Source organism: Ranitomeya variabilis, chromosome 2, assembly GCF_051348905.1.
Source record: "Ranitomeya variabilis isolate aRanVar5 chromosome 2, aRanVar5.hap1, whole genome shotgun sequence".
Taxonomy (NCBI): domain Eukaryota; kingdom Metazoa; phylum Chordata; class Amphibia; order Anura; family Dendrobatidae; genus Ranitomeya; species Ranitomeya variabilis.
This window is the reverse complement of record NC_135233.1, coordinates 494,314,291-494,331,825: the sequence shown is the minus strand read 5'-3', so window position 1 is coordinate 494,331,825 and position 17,535 is coordinate 494,314,291. Positions and strand designations below refer to the sequence as shown.

General features: G+C 44.0%; 1 protein-coding gene across 1 annotated transcript in view; it reads left to right on the top strand.

Annotated features, from left to right (window-relative positions):
- Window positions 1-1,090: 1,090 nt before the first annotated feature.
- The window catches only part of LOC143806932 (PRKC apoptosis WT1 regulator protein-like), an 85,093-nt gene continuing 68,648 nt past the window's right edge, over window positions 1,091-17,535 (top strand). The window contains exon 1 of the mRNA XM_077287996.1: window positions 1,091-1,202. The gene's annotated coding sequence lies outside the window, so the exon portion shown is untranslated. The remainder of the gene's footprint in view (window positions 1,203-17,535) is intronic.

The window sequence follows — 17,535 nt, the reverse complement described above, 5'->3', positions numbered from 1 at the left end:
ATTGACTTTAACAGCCCCCTTTCAGTATTATAGCTCTCAGAATTACTGACATAAATTTAAAAAAACAACAACACACCCCAAAACACTACTCACCTCGCATTGTTACCCGGTGCTGCTCTGCTCTGTGCAGTGTGAGCACTGATGTTCCACACTACCGATGTGATGTAGTGACATCATCGCGCCTCAGACTCACAGGCACAGGCTGAATGGATCACGGAGCGTTTGGTCGATCCACCATTCTATTTGGCTCATGGGTCCTATAGTGACCACGTGTGCTGCCATTATGGACGGTACAACCCTGATGCGACTGATATTAATAGCTCATTTTATAAATTCCACTTTTCTCCATTTTATAAACGTTTATTGCAAAGAAGAATATTAGATATCAGAACATTAGAACTTAAGGAGCACAAGTAAATCATGATGGTATAAAATCACAAGTACAACTTTTTAAAGTGTAAAGATGACAGGTAATGAGGTGCTGCAGCAGCTGACATTTACATTATGAATTCTGTAGAAGCTAGAATGACTGTCTAATACACTTTACAACTGCTGAAGAACTTCTTTTAAAGCACGGGGGAACATTACATGCCAGAGAAACAGTGTTGGACACAGGAGAAGAAACTCTCTGAACTTTCTGAAAAAGTTACAGACTTGTTAGTGGAGATACATTGATGTGTATTAACAGATGATACATTACAGTTTCCATGTTAATGACATAGAACATCAGTGAGTGGTGTGTACCTCCTAGTGTCAGGCGGGGGAGCTCACAGATCATGTTTGGTGTAGCTTCCCGCACACTCCTCACATCACATTCCTCATTACCAATGCACTTGTTGGCTCCTGGTACCACAACAATTTATTTCCTTTATTTTTTCAAAAAAAATTTTAAAGTAAAAAATCTGATCTAAATTTAACCATCAATCCTGAGGAGCTTTCTCCCATTTTTGTTAAATGGAGGAAATGATTCACTGGCTCTTGAAGTAAAGTATGCCAAGTCCAAGGCACGTTCCTATATAAGGAGTCTGGGGTGGCGGAGGGGGGAGAGAGTTTGTGAGGCTCCTCCTGTTGGGATCAGAGGTTTCTGGTCCTTTGGGAAGCAGTGTCTGATCTGCACAGCTTCGGGCAGGGGGTCTCACTCCTCCCCCAGGGAGTTCCCACACTGCAGGCGGAAGCAGAGGCATCCTCTCTCCAGCAAGGAGGTATCAGGCATGGGTTTATCTCCCCCAATACTGGACTCATTGAAGCACTCCATCAGCTTGAACTCTTCTGCAATGTCCACTGGACAATTATTAACAATCATCCACCTTTATGCCTACGTCACCTGCGCACCGCTAACTGCTCGATTACATCACTGCATTGAGTTATAGCATCACTATACCTGTCTCATTGTATGCGTTATGACATCACCTTATATTACTGTACCTTATGACACATCATCTTATATTACTGTACCTGTGTCATTTCATTATCTTACTACAATGCTTTTTATGCGTCATAACATCAGTGCCCTAATACGTTACTGTACTTGTGTTATTACATAACTATACCTCTTATTGCAATACCACTCCATTGTTAATTATCAATTGCTATATTTGTGTTACCATGTCACGTGTCTCCTGCCGTCCTGTGCTGTGGTTCAGTGTACCTCCTATTACGGATCCTGTGTTAATACATATCTATTCCTGCTATGTTACTGTGTCACCGGACCTATTCTTTTACTATAATACTTGTGTTCTTACTCTCATAGTAAATGGTATTGCTTCTTTGCCTGCTATTATATTTCTGTTACTGTGTCACTATGGTTAATATATTACATGACTGTACCTATGTTACTACTTCACTGCACCTAATATTACATGACTGTACCTGTGTTACTGTATCTCTGCAACTAATATTACATGACTGTACCTGTGTCACTGTATCTCTGCAACTAATATTACATGACTGTACCTGTGTCACTGTATCTCTGTACCTAATATTACATCACTGCACCTGTGTTACTGTGTCACTATGGCTAATATTACCTGACTGTACCTATACTACTGTATTTCTGCACGTAATATTACATGACTGTACCTGTGTTACTGTATCTCTGCACCTAATGTTACATCAATGCACCTGTGCTATTTCATCACCGCACATATTACATCACTGTATCTGTATTACTACTTCACTGCACCTAACATTACATCACTGTACCTGTGTTACGTATCCCTGCAACTAAAGTTCCATCACTGTACCTGTGTTACTTCATCACTGCACCTAATAGGACACTACTGTACCTGTCTTATTTCATCACTGCACATAATATTCCATCACTGTACCTGTGTTATTTCATCACTGCACCTAATGTTACATCACTGTACCTGTGTTAGGTATCCCTGCAACTAAAGTTACATCATTGTACCTGTATTACTTCATCACTGCACCTAATATTCCATCACTGTACCTGTGTTACTTCATCACTGCACCTAATATTCCATCACTGTACCTGTGTTACATCATCACTGCACCTAATATGACACTACTGTACCTGTCTTATTTCATCACTGCACATAATATTACACGACTGTACCTGTGTTACTGTATCCCTGCACCTAATATTACATCACTGTAACTGTGTTATTTCATCACTGCACCTAATATGACACTACTGTACCTGTCTTATGTCATTACTGCACCTAATATTACATCACTGTACCTGTGTTATTTCATCACTGCACCTAATATTACATCACTGTACCTGTGTTATTTCATCACTGCGCATAATATTACATCACTATACCTGTGTTATTTCATCACTGCGCATAATATTACATCACTGTACCTGTGTTATTTCATCATTGCACCTAATATTACATCACTGTACCTGTCTTATTTCATCACTGCACCTAATATTACATCACTGTACCTGTGTTATTTCATCACTGCACCTAATATTACATCACTGTACTCATGTTATTTTATCACTGCACCTAATATTACATCACTGTACCTGTGTTATTTCATCACTGCGCATAATATTACATCACTATACCTGTGTTATTTCATCACTGCGCATAATATTACATCACTGTACCTGTGTTATTTCATCATTGCACCTAATATTACATCACTGTACCTGTCTTATTTCATCACTGCACCTAATATTACATCACTGTACCTGTGTTATTTCATCACTGCACCTAATATTACATCACTGTACTCATGTTATTTTATCACTGCACCTAATATTACATCACTGTACCTGTGTTATTTCATCACTGCACCTAATATTTCATCACTGTACCTGTGTTACTGTATCTCTGCACCTAATGTTACATCACTGTACCTGTGTTACTTCATCACTACGCCTATTGTTACATTACGCTACCTGTGTTATTGTATCACTGCAACTAATGTTAGAGTACTGCACCGATTCTACAGTATCCCTATGCCTAATTTTTATTTACTGTACCTGTATTACACTGTCTAATATTACATGACTGTACTTGTGCCATGGTATCACTGTGCTTAATATTACATTACCGTATCTGTGTTACAAAATTACTGTGCCTAAAATTACATAATCATACCTGTGTTACTGTATCACTGCACCTAATATTACATCACTGTACCTGCGTTACTGTAATATTTTCCCACACAGTATTATTTCCCCATAGCCCCCCACACACTATCATACCACTTCAGTACACCCCCCTCACGCACTGTGATTCCCCCTTAGTATGATGCCCTACAGTACATTCCCCAAAAACAGTATAATGCTCCAACAGTATATTCCTCCACACACAGTATAATAAACCACACAGACCCTCCCACACAGTATGATGCCCCTAGTCTTCCCACATAAAGTATGATTCCCCACAGCCCTCACCACATAGTATGATGCGCTTTCATAGATTATGATGCCACATTATGATCTACAGTCTTCCACGGTTTGATGCCCCGACAGTGCCCTGAACACATATAATGCCTTATAATGCCTCCACAGTACATCCCCTACACACACAGTATGATGCCCTCAATAAATGTTCTCACACACAGTATAATGCCCTCATAATACACCCCACACACAGTAGGATAACCCCACAGTCCTCCTCAAAGAGTATAATGTTCCCACAGTGCTTCCACACACAGTATGATGTCCCCACAGCCCCCACAGCACAGTATAATACTCTCACTTATATTGTGATACCCCACAACCCACCACATTGTGATTTCCCCACAGTGCCTCAACACATTGTAATGACCCCACAGTACATCCCCTAAACACACAGTGTGATGCCCTCCAATACATTTCCCGAAACACAGTATGATGCCCCCACAGTACATTCTCCCACACACAATATGATGCCCCCAACACACACAGTATGATATCCCACACAGTTCCACCCCACAGTATGATTCTTCTGCTGCACTCAACATGCTGGACGATGCCACACAATACCTTTCCCCACACAGTATGATTCCCCCATAGTACATTCACAACTCTCAGTATTAAATCCCCACAGTATAGTCCGCCACACATTATGATGTCCCCACAGCTCCCACACACAGTATGATGTGTCCATAGTTCCCCTAAACAGTATTATTCCTCTATAGTCCCTTTACGTAGTATGATTCCTTCACTGTCCCCAACATAGTATGGTGCCCACATAGTTTCCCCACACAGTTTAATATCCTTATTGTTGCCCACACTCAGTATGATACCCCAATAATGATGGTCCCACAGTCCCCACACATACTATGATGCCCACACAGTCCTCAAAACATAGTAAGACGTCCCACAGTCCTCACACACAGAATGATACTCCAAATTCCCACACACTATATGATTCCCCCAGCATCCTCAAACAAATTATGATGCCTGTCACATAGTGACTACGAACGGTGGGTGCCTTCCTGATTCTTTGAACTAGGGGGCACCCTAGTCTATCACTGTCTGCTGGATTACCCCGGAAGCAAGAGATGCTGGGGTCACGTACCTTGCTGTGCTCCTATCTTAAACCTTATCTGTTCCATCACCCACCCAGTGAGGTGTGAGGCTGAAGTCTATAAGATTACACTAACCAGACAGACAAGGGTAGACAGACAGGGATGAAAGAAAACTACAATCATGCAAATAGGCTCACAGAACAGCAGCGTGGAACACGTGATAGATAGGTAGGAGAAACCAATTAGGAAAGGATAAGGATCAGCATGCAAAAGGACTCCAAGCAGAAATTGCCTGAACAACACTCCAACTGCATAATCCAAACACTGAATTTCTCCTCCAAAACCTAACCAGGAAGTAAAACTTCCAAAGTTCCAGTGGCAAACCTGAGGAAAGTGGCCAACACAGTAACAGCTGAGGCAATTCAAGATGGAGAGCTCCAGGAGATCAACTGAACTGAATAACTCTTGCCATGACAGCAAAGAAACCTGCACTATTTAATAGGATGGGGAAGCAGTTCTAATCAGTACAGGATTTCATGTGATCAGACGCTGCAATCTTCTGGCCCCTCTTTGTCACTGTATCCCCGTGACAGTAACCACCTCCGGAAAGGGATCTTTGGAACCTCAGAACCAGGTTTATCTGGATCTGAAGCGTGAAAAGACTGGACCAACCTGATCGCATGAACGTCAGATGCTGGTACCCACATTCTCTCTTAATGACTGTAACCCTTCCAATGTGCAAAATTTTGAGGACACTGGTGTACAAAGCGAGAATTGATAACCTTTGCTATTTGGAATTCCAGATTCCCATCAACAATGACTGGGGAAGGTGATGGCGATGATTCAGAGGAAGCAATGTATTTTTTGAGAAGTGATTGGTGAAAAACATTACGAATCTTAAAAGTGGGTGGCAAAGCAAGGCAAAACACTACTAGATTGCAACTATCTTATAGAGGGAAAGGTGAACCTGGGTCCCAATTTCCTAGAAGGAACTGTCGTGCAATATGGGAACAACCACCAGGGGGAGCAGAAGGGAGGTAACAGGAGCTCACCTGAAGCGAAGATCTGAAGAGCAGGGCAAAACTCCGCTAGGGGGCAATAGGGAGGTCGGACAAGCTAAATCAGCAACAGCCGGGAACGCAGTAACAGAGGAGAAGACAGAAGCAAGGTCTGAACTAAGCCAGGGGTCAGAAGCCAGTTGGGAGCGCGGTACCAAGAGGACGAGACAAAAAAACAGCGAGAAACACACCAAAGATCAAAGCCAGAAGGACAATCCAAAACACGAACACAAGACAGAAGGGCAGGTCAGAACTCAAGCAAGGTCATACACAGCGGGGAACAGACACACAGGACGCACAAAGTCAGAGGTCAGGTACGGGCAAATCCGAACACAGGCAGACGGGTAGCAAAGGACACACTCAGGGTACACTAGGTCAGCTGCTCTAGCCGAAGACATGAACTATCACTGACATTAGCTGCCAGCAACAGAGCAGGGAAATAGCCAACCATACAGCAGAGAGAGGTAGGAGAGGTTAACCCGCGCATGACCAGGTCAGGAAAGAGATAACCTGAAGTAAAACCTGACCTGGATCATGACAGGAACCTTCAAATTGATATTCTTAGAGAACAACTGTGACACCCCAGGAGTTCGGTTGTCATAGTGGTGTTGCCCTCCTCATGGGGATGGTGATGCCATGCTTGGAAGCGACGAGGATCCCTTTAACAGGTAACCAGTACATGCAACACTGTTCTGACTCCAGGCCAGAAGGGGGAGCTCGAGACACGATTTCAGGGGAACTTCCCTAGATATATTCTGGCTGGAAGAGGAGTTAGTCAGTCTGTGAGAGAGAGTCTGACAGAAAGGAGTTGAGAGGAAAGCTGGGGCCGTGCAGACACGAGGTTCTGCAGCTCCTGGAAAGGGAAGAGAGACAGAGCAGATTGTGAGAGACTGAGAGGGGAGAAGAGGCAAAGGAGAGGAAAAATACTGGGAGTGGAGCTGCAAGAGGACTCACTCCAGATAAAGCGCAAGAATCCGGAAGCCAGAAATCCGAGTTTGTGGGGGTAACTGTATGCCCCACAGCAGAAACCGGCGGGCAGAAGAGTCCAAGTCTCCTGGCTAGCATTACATCCAAAGGCACAGCAGCATATAGAGCCCGAAGTCGCTGCAAGTAGGGACACCTGTAAAAAAGGCTCGAGTTGCCTGCCATACGGATATTGTCCTATTAATAGGACAGAGAGAAAGTGAAGACCTTGTGTGAAGCCTTAGGCAGCAAGGGACTACAACACAGCGCCAAAAGGAAGGCTTCCAACCCCACCTGGCTAAATGGAATCCGAATCGCTTCCAAGCTGGCCAGACCTCTCCATCACCTGTGATCCGTACCCTGGACTGTGGCTGCATACTACCAGTAAAGGTAAAGAGACTGCAAACTTGTGTCCTCTAATTCTTTCTGGCACTACACCATCTACCATCTTTACCCAGTACATCGGGAGCCCTGGGGATCAAGCTTCACCTGTGGGAAGCCATACTATCCCTGCAGCAGTACCATCATTCCCAGTGGACCCCTTTAAGCAGCGTTGGTCATCCCTGACCAAATACCACAGGTGGCGTCATGAGCATTCTTTATTCCACAACCCCTTTAAAATCCTTCCCTTTAACTTGGAAGCCCAGGGCAACAAACTGGGTCGCTGCCACCGTGTCTACCCCTTTAACGACCACCGGACCCGGCCTGAGTACCCCAGGGTCCTAGCGGGCGCTCCACAACCGTGCCAAATCACCAACACATAGGACCAGACCCACCAAGCATCTCCAATCAGCCACAGGACAGTGTGTCTTTCTTCTTTCAATTAGCAATTAAATTAATGGAGCAATCATAATGAGGAAGTTGTCATCCTCAAAATCAAACAGTTATTCTGGCAGATACTGGATATCAATCAAGGCTAAATGGGTGCCCAAGCAGTGTCTTTGACAGTACTTGCTCCACCTTACTACCTCTCAAGTCTGCCACTCCACCACGGGATGGTGCATTGTAAGCCAAGGTGATTCCAGAACCAGAGGAGAGGGCAAACCCTCTCGCATATTAGAATTGATTGATTCCAATTGCATGGCCCCTACCTGCAGATGTATCTCTCAAATGACCTGAGTAAAAAAAACTGGCTCAAGGGTGCAGAATCTATAGCTATTATAGGTATAGGTTGTAACAACTCCGCTGGCATCACGGCATGGCCTCTCATCTCTCACACTATCTTACCCACTGCTCCAGGTCATGTTGTGGTTTCTGTTTCTTGCCAGCTCCATATTCTGTGCCTCTGCTCTCTGCATGCTTCCTGGCTGTGTGCATAGGGGGGCGGCGCCTGAACTCTCTGGTTCTTATAGGAATCAAGTGCACCTGTCTAATCTGTTCCTGACCAATTACCAAGAGGCCTCCAGTATTTAGTGCAGCTCCACCCAGTGGACTGGGCCTGTGCAATGTGTTAATTCAGTTTGTGTTTTGCTTCTGAGCTGCCAGGCCTTGCTTTGTGTCTTGCCTTCTCTGTAGGTTGTTCGCCTTGCTTTGCCTTCTATCTTGTTTGTCTGCCCTCCAGGAAGCTGAATATCCTGGTCTCTGTGTCTTTGTTCTTGTACCTTGTCTTGTTCCATTACCTTGTCTGAACTTTGTCCTATATCTGTCTCCTTGTCTGTGGTTTCTTTCCCTGCAGTGCCTCTCTGCTCTTCTCTCAGCTCCGCACTCTGCAACCTTGCTTTGCTCTTGTCTCTGCACTCTGTGCCTTTGCTTTGCACTTGGCTCTGCACTCTGTGCCTTCACTCTGCTCTTGGCTCTGTACTCTGTGCCTTCACTCTGCTCTTGGCTCTGCACTCTGTGCCTTCACTCTGCTCTTGGCTCTGCACTCTGTGCCTTCACTCTGTTCTTGGCTCTGCACTTTGTGGTTCTACCCTTGTCTCTCTTGCAGCTGTACCTTTGCTCTGCACTCCTGCGGTTCTGCTCCGTTCTACTCTGCTACGCTCCTGTTGCTGCAGTAATCTCTTGCTGCAGCTCCTCTCTGCGTTCCTTGCAGTTCCGCTCTGCTTAGCTTCTGTTGCTGCGCTATCTCTTGCTGCTCTACCGCTCCTACCCGCAGCCTTGCGGTTCTCTTCCTGTGTGAACAGGTCCCAACCTGTTCCTTCATACTCTTTTCGTTCCGGCTTGTTTCCGTACCTGCATCTCCTGTGTGAACAGGTCCCAACCTGTTCCTTCATACTTCATTCCTTCCTGCTTGTTTCCTTACCTTCACCTCCTGTGTGAACAGGTCCCTACCTGTTCCTTCATACACCACACCAACCTGCCCTGTGTCTCAGCCGTACCTGCCAGCCCTGTGTCTCTGCCGTACCTGCCAGCCCTGTGTCTCTGCCGTACCTGCCAGCCCTGTGTCTCTGCCGTACCTGCCAGCCCTGTGTCTCTGCCGTACCTGCCAGCCCTGTGTATGTGCCGTACCTGCCAGCCCTGTGCCTCTGCCGTACCTTCCAGTCCTGTGTCTCTGCCGTGCCTGCCAGCCCTGTGTCTCTGCCATACCTGCTAGCCCTGTGTCTCTGCCGTGCCTGCCAGCCCTGTGTCTCTGCCGTTCCTGCCAGTCCTGTGTCTCTTCCAGCTCTGTGTCTCAGCCGTGCCAGCCTTCTTGTCTGAGTTTCATCCGTGCTCATCTGCTAGTCCTGCCTGATGCCCGCACCAATCCTGGTGTTCCTGCTTCCCAAGTGGGATCAGCAGCCCCAGCCAGACACCACCCTGGAGTAGCACCTATCCAGGAGAGCAATCTTGGGCTCCATCAGGGGTTGCCAGGGAGCTGCAGTCCCTAAGTCTGGAGTTAATGGGCTCTTCAAAGCCACAGAGTGTAAGTCCGCCACCTCTAGGCTGAGTTGATGTACCTGCCCTGCCAAAGCAGCCACAGGATCTATAATGGATGAAAAAAGATACGGCCAGAGATAATGTCACGTATACCTGTTTCTTTTAGCTAGGGAGCGCCAGATTACCCCAGAAGGTGGAGTTGCTGGGGTCAAGTACCTTGCTATTCTCCTTTCCTAAACCTTATCTGTTCCCTCCTCCACCTAGGGAGGTGTGAGGCTGAAGTCTATAGGATTACACTAACCAGACAGACAAGGGTAGACAGATAGGGATGAAAGAAACCTACAATCATTCAAATACACTCACAAAACAACAGATTGGACATAGGGGAGGGGTAGGTAGGAGAAACCAATTAGGAGAGGATCAGGATAAGCATGCAAACCAACTGCAAGCAGAAATCTCCTGAACAAATCTTCAACTGCCTACTACAAACACTGATTTTTTTTCCATCATCTAACCAGGAAGTAGTACTATCATTGGCAATTCCCAAGTGCTAGTGGAGAGCATGTATACTCGAGAGGAGTGACCAACACAGAACAGCTGAAGCAATTCAGGATGGAGAGCTCCAGGAGATCAACTGAACTGATAAATCCTTGCCATGACAGCAAGAAAATCTGCACTGTATAATAGGATGGAGAAGCAGTTCTTATCAGTGCAGGATTTAATGTGACTAGACAATACAATTTTCTGGCCCCTCTCTGTCGCTGTACCCTCATGACAATGCCCCTACAGTCCTCCCACACAGTAGGATGCTCTTAAAGTCCCCACACACAGTATGATGTTACCATAGTCACCACCTCACACATAGTACGATGACCCCTACTCTTACCCCATACAGAATGATGCTCACACACAAGCATTACACTTGCTTGTCACAAACAAGAAAATACAGCGGCCCTCTGTATGTGCTAAGATATATGCAAACTTTGAATATATGAAATTTGAACTGCATTACCTCTGTATAGTCTATACTTATAACAGTGAAGGTCCTTAGCATATAAATTGGCCAATTCATGATTTACCTGTCACATTCCTTTTTGATGCTCCTGTGATACTGGTATCTGCTACCAGTCTAGGTAGAGTATGAAAACAAGCTAATAACTTCAAGTCATGAGTGACATTCTAAAGTCACGTGACCTGAAGGTCCATGCAGGAGTCCGTTCAAGCTCACCTAGATGGAAGGGTCAAAAAATTATTTGATGGCTTCTTGCTCCAGCATTATATTCAATTCAATGAAATCTGTGTGCTGTGGACAAAGGTGTAATTCAGGTCAAGACATACCCCTGATCTTCCAGGACAGCTGGACAACTTTCCTGATTTGGAACAGTCTTGCTGGATCCAGGATGGTTGGAGGTATGCTTTGCCTTTGTTACTGTATCAATGCGCCTGATATTACATCAATGTACCAGTTACTATACCACAACATCTTAGTTTCACTGCTATTGCATTGATCAATGTTTTTTTTTTTCATTTTAATACATACTTTAATCAATACATCCTTTATAATATTTTTTTTTATATTTGTTGGATCCTATGAATATATTAGTACTGTATAAATAAAAGCTGCTATTAATTTTATTGTTGTTTCATCACTGAATATATATAATTACATCACACATATTGATAATTTGACATATTATATTGACAACATCAGTTAACAATGGTAATTACATCAATATGGATATAGCCATTCAGTGTGGATGGCTGAATGAGTCTGAAACTCCACTTACAGTGATAGCCAGTTGTCTCACAATTTACTTTTGGGTTGGCAAATCCTTGGCCATGCCGAGCCTTACCTGTTCAGCACTGACAATTACACTCTTTCCTTAATTCATGATTGATTGTGTACATGTCTGCTTGTATACACATCGTCAGAATTGTTGGTATCCCTCGTTTAATGACAGAAAAACCCACAATGGTCACAGAAATAACTTGATTCTAACAAAACTAATAATAAATAAAAAAATCTATGAAAATGAACAAATGAAAGTCAGACATTGCTTTTCAACCATGCTTCTACAGAGTTAAAAAAAATAAATAAAACTCATGAGATAGGCCTGGACAGAAATGATGATACCCTTAACTTAATATTTTGTTGCACAACCTTTTCAGGCAATCACTGCAATCAAATGTTTCCTGTAACTGTCAATGAGACTTCTGCACCTCTTGACAGGTATTTTGTCCCACTCCTCTAGAGCAAACTGCTCCAGTTGTCTCGTGTTTGAAGGTTTCCTTTTCCAGACGGCATGTTTCAGCTCTCTCCAAAGATGCTCAATAGGATTTAGATCAGGGCTCATAGAAGGCCACTTCAGAATAGTCCAATGTTTTCCTCTTAGCCATTCTTGGGTGTTTTTAGCTGTGTGTTTTGGGTCATTATCCTGTTGCAAGACCCATGACCTGCGACTGAGACCAAGCTTTCTGACACTGGTTGAAAAGCAATGATTTTCATTTGTTTATTTTCATAGATCTTTTATTTAGTATTACTTTTGTCAGATTCAAATTATTTCTGTGACCATTGTCGTTTTTTCTGTCATTAAACGAAGGGTACCAACAATTTTTGACCAAGTGTGTATATTGGCCTTTTCATGCTAACGTCAGTATGCCTGCATGATGATGTATTACACTGTTTTGCGCAAGCAGAGAACAGTTTTCATAATAAGGGGCATGGGCCACTTCCAAACCCACCTCCCAACCTATATTGGTCCAATATTTACTAACAAAATGAGTTAGCACTGTCCAAAGCCACTTCTTTGTACTCCAGAACAATTAGATATGCAGTAGCATTTGGTCCTTAGGGTACCGTCACACTCAGCAACTTTCCAACGATCACGACCAGCGATACGACCTGGCCGTGATCGTTGGAAAGTCCTTGTGTGGTCGCTGGAGAGCTGTCACACAGACAGCTCTCCAGCGACCAACGATGCCGAAGTCCCCGGGTAACCAGGGTAAACATCGGGTTACTAAGCGCAGGGCCGCGCTTAGTAACCCGATGTTTACCCTGGTTACCATTGTAAATGTAAAAAAACCCCACATACTCACATTCCGGTGCGTGTCACGTCCCCGGGCGTCCGCTTCCCTGCACTCCTCCTGCATCCTGTGTAAGCGCGGCTGTAAAGCAGAGCGGTGACGTCACCGCTGTGCTCTGATGTACGGCCGGCCGGCGCTGACACAGGAAAGCGGACGCCCAGGGACGTGACAGGCACCGGAATGTAAGTATGTAGTGTTTTGGTTTTTTTTACATTTACAATGGTAACCAGGGTAAACATCGGGTTACTAAGCGCGGCCCTGTGCTTAGTAACCCGATATTTACCCTGGTTACCAGTGAAGACATCGCTGCATCGGCGTCACACACGCCGATGCAGCGATGTCAGCGGGTGATCCAGCGACAAAATAAAGTTTCAAATGATCTGCTACAACATACGATTCTCAGCGGGGTCCCTGATCGCAGTAGCGTGTCAGACACAGCGAGATCGTAACTATATCGCTGGAACGTCACGGATCGTGCCGTCGTAGCGACCAAAGTGCCACTGTGAGACGGTACCCTTAGTATGTCACATCACTTGGTCACAGGACATTTCTTCCCTAAAAATCAAATGTCCTGTGAGCATTAGCACATCCCTAAGATATTGGTCTGTATTTTACAGACTATTGTTTCCTACTTATTAAAGGTTGGCAAGGTTTTTGGGGGGTTCTACATGATATATCTTCGTATGGATTAGGGCTCAACTCCTACTTACTGAGCTTCAGTACCTGTGAATAGCCACTACATAGTTAAAGGTGCAGTGTTTTTTGACTGAGTTCATTGTTTAAATCTGGCTGTCATTGGAGCTGAAAAATCTGATCGGTTTGGGTGTTAGACCTTGCTGATCTGATATTGATGCCCTATCTTATGGATACATCAATAACCCCTTTACAACCTATGATGTATAGGTACGTCATAGGTCTCCTCCCTTTTTTTGACGTGGGCTCTGTCACTGAGCCTGCATTTTTTCTGGCACATGAAAGCTGATTTGATCAATTGTCATGTGCCATTAACAGCCGCAGGTGGAGTCACAATCCACCCACGGCTGTTAACATGTTAAATGCCACTGTCCATCTTTGATCTCAGTATTTAACTGATGCTTACCGGAAGCGTGTCATAAGACCCACCCATCGGTGCCAATGTCACATGATCGCAGGGTGCTGATTGGTTGGCATAACAGCTGGGGGTCTGCAGAAGACCCCCGTGCCTGTCATTACAGATCTCCTATAGACGTCAGCCTGTGAAGCCCTGCTATGTGTAGCATAAGCCATCTGACGATTTCAGCTTCAAGTCAAGGAAACTATTGCAGCCAATGAAGAGCATAAAAAAGTTTTACAAAATATATTAAAACAAAATTAAATATAAAAGTTCAAATCATCCCCTTTTGCCCCATTCGAAATTAAACAATAAAATATACTCCTTTGGTATCGCTGGGTTCAGGAACGCTCGATCTATCAAAGTACGAAAAGAATTAATCCGATTGGTAAACGTCATAACAAGAAAAAAAAAATCAAAATGCCAGAATTACGTTTATTTCGTCGCCACAACATTGCAATAATATGTAATAACAGGCGATCAAAACATTGTATGTACCCCAAAATGGTATAAAAAAAATAAGATCTCCGAGCCCCAGAGCCAGAAAAATGGAGATGCTATGGGTCTCGGAAAATGGTACCATTTTTTTTTTTTTTTTTAACAAAAGTTGGAATTTTTTTTTCATCTTTTAAATAGAAAAAATCTATACATGTTTGATAAACACAAACTCATAATGACATGGAGAATTATAATGGAAGGTCAGTTTTAGAATTCAGTGAACATAGTACAAATATAAACCAAAAAACAATTGTTAAATTGAACTTTTTTTGCTATTTCACCACAAATGGTGTCATTCAAAAGTACAACTCGTCTTCCAAAAAACAAGCCATCACACAGCCATATTGACTGAAAAATAAAAAAAAGTTATAGATGCCCCCCTCAGTTGTAAATTTATGGCCTCCACCCCTGAGAGCTTCCACTGCCCACTCTTGGAAAAATTCCACTTCTGCACCACATCTTCACCAATCACACATTAGCATTTCCCATCGAACACCATATCACATATATAGCAATCAGCTTTTGTTTGGGCCTAAAGATTTTTTAAGCTGCCACCACGACAAGGTAGACTCTTTTGACCGTGCCCTTCTCTACTCTAACATATTAAAATTTTCTTAAAATATCCAATACTCTTTTTAGATATATTTTTATGTATTTTTCTTTAAGGGAATGTGTGGCATACATTTTAAAAAATGAACACTAGTACCACTTACAAGGAACAAATACCATCACCTCAAGGCGGGACCACATATTACCACCACACAGTGACCAAAGAGTACCACATAAAGAACAAATACCGCCACACAATGACCAGACTACATATTACCACCACACAGTGACCAAATAACACAACATACAAGGAACAAATACAGCCACACCATGACCAGACCACATATTACCACCACATACAGTGGGTACGGAAAGTATTCAGACCCCTTTAAATGTTTCACTGTTTGTTTCATTGCAGCCATTTGGTAAATTCAAAAAAGTTCATTTTTTCTCATTAATGTACACTCTGCACCCAATCTTGACTGAAAAAACAGAAATGTAGTGTTAGGGGTCGAGTTCCCGCCTCTGCACAGGGGGAATCTCGGGCCTTCTCCGCTGCGGTTTCCCATTCTTCTCCTGCCGCAGTGGAGCCTGCTCAGCAGAGACGTCAGTCCCAGCGTCTTGCTCAGTCCAGCGTCTTGCTCAGTCCCACTCTGTACAAAGAGTTACTGCTGCTTTTCCTGCTTCTGCCATTGAAGTCAGTGCTGGGCAGCGGCGAGCAGATGCTTCTGGGACTAAGTCCTGCTTTTCTCGTTCTGAGCATGCCCTGAGTAAGATCTCTCAGTGGAGTTCGAGGGTCACATGGTCAGATACTGCAGCTAAGTCCATTGGTCCTTTCAGGAAGATCCTGTAGGTGCTAGGACTAAGTCCTGCTTAGCACACACTAAGCATGCCCAAGGCAAGATCTCTCAGTGGAGATCTAGGGTCACATGCTCAGGTATGGCAGTCTCTGATTGGTCCTTCTAGGAAGGTCTTTTACTTGCTGCAGCTATATAAGGCTCGCATGGCCGCCCGGCGATGCACTAGTATCAAATCTGTTATGTGCATGCGCCAGTGTGGTCACATTTATGTGTGTGTTCAGGGACTCGGCTGAAATAAGCCCCTAGAATGCCGGCACCTCCGGCGAGGAGATTGTGTGTGTGGATTTAGGGCCCCGGCTGAAATAAGCCCCTAGAATACCGACTCCTCCGGTGAGGAGATTGTATGTTTGCGTGACCACAGACTGCCTTCAGCTCGGCAGTTAGCTGTGAACTCCTGTGGGGTTAACAGGGCACAGCGTCTTGTTTCGGTGCGACTCTGTGAAGTAACAGAGTTCGCTTAAACCGCCATATAGTGCCGTCATTTGCTAGCAGCAGGTTCCTCCTGCACGGTGGACCCCAGGCTGCGAACGCACCAATAATAACATCTATATTTAATCGGTGCGTTCCGCTAGCCTTAACATGTAGTCATTTTTGAAAATTTACTAAAAAAGAAAAACTGAAATATCACATGGTCATAAGTATTCAGACCCTTTGCTCAGTATTGAGTAGAAGCTCCCTTTTGATCTAATACAGCCATGCACCTTCTTGGGAATGATGCAACAAGTTTTTCACACCTGGATTTGGGGGATCCTCTGCCATTCTTCCTTGCAGATCCTCTCTAGGGATGGGCGAACCCAAACTGTAAAGTTTGGGACCGTACCGGACCCACTGTAGTGACCGAATACTACAAAACTGTTCATTAATAAAAATACAATACTAATATTACTATAAGTGCCATTGTACACAGGAGCTCTGTATATAGTGTCTGTGTACAGGTAATACAGTGTTCACCAGTGACATTATACACAGGAGCCCTGTATATAGTATATAGTGTACAGGTAATACAGTGATAACTAGTGATATTATACACAGGAGCTCTGTATCAAAACTGATACATATAAATTAGCAAAACACCACCAAAAACTCAATAAGCAAATAAATGTTAATAGAAAATCACATATAAAATCAGACTAAACACAATATATATAAACATAATAAGAGAACAAATGGAGGAGACATGAAGGTAGGCAAGGGAGAGACTATGGGTCAGTATAGGACCTGGGGAAGCAGAGTAGAAGAATAGCAGTAGGGATGCATACAAATAGCACCAAGTAGGAGACACTGTAGATGATTGTAGGATATACCTATGTACCAATATCATAAAATGCCATCAGAGAAAGCAACTGCTTACCCATGGTGGGTCCAGACTGCTACAGCCTTCCGCCCCTATATAGTGTATAATGTACAGGTAATACAGTGACTCACCAGTGACATTATACAGGAGCTCTGTATATAGTGTATAGTGTACAAGTAATGCAGTGATCACAGGTGACATTATCCGCAGGAGCTTTATATATAGTGTATAGTGTACAGGTAATACGGTGATCACCAGTGTCATTATACACAGAAGCTCAATTCATCATCATTTACCGTACTCTCCCCATCACCCAGTCTCAATTCATCATTTGCTCTCCCTCACCCTCAATTCATTATCATTTGCTCTTCCCCACACTCAATTGATTATCATTTGCTCTCCTAC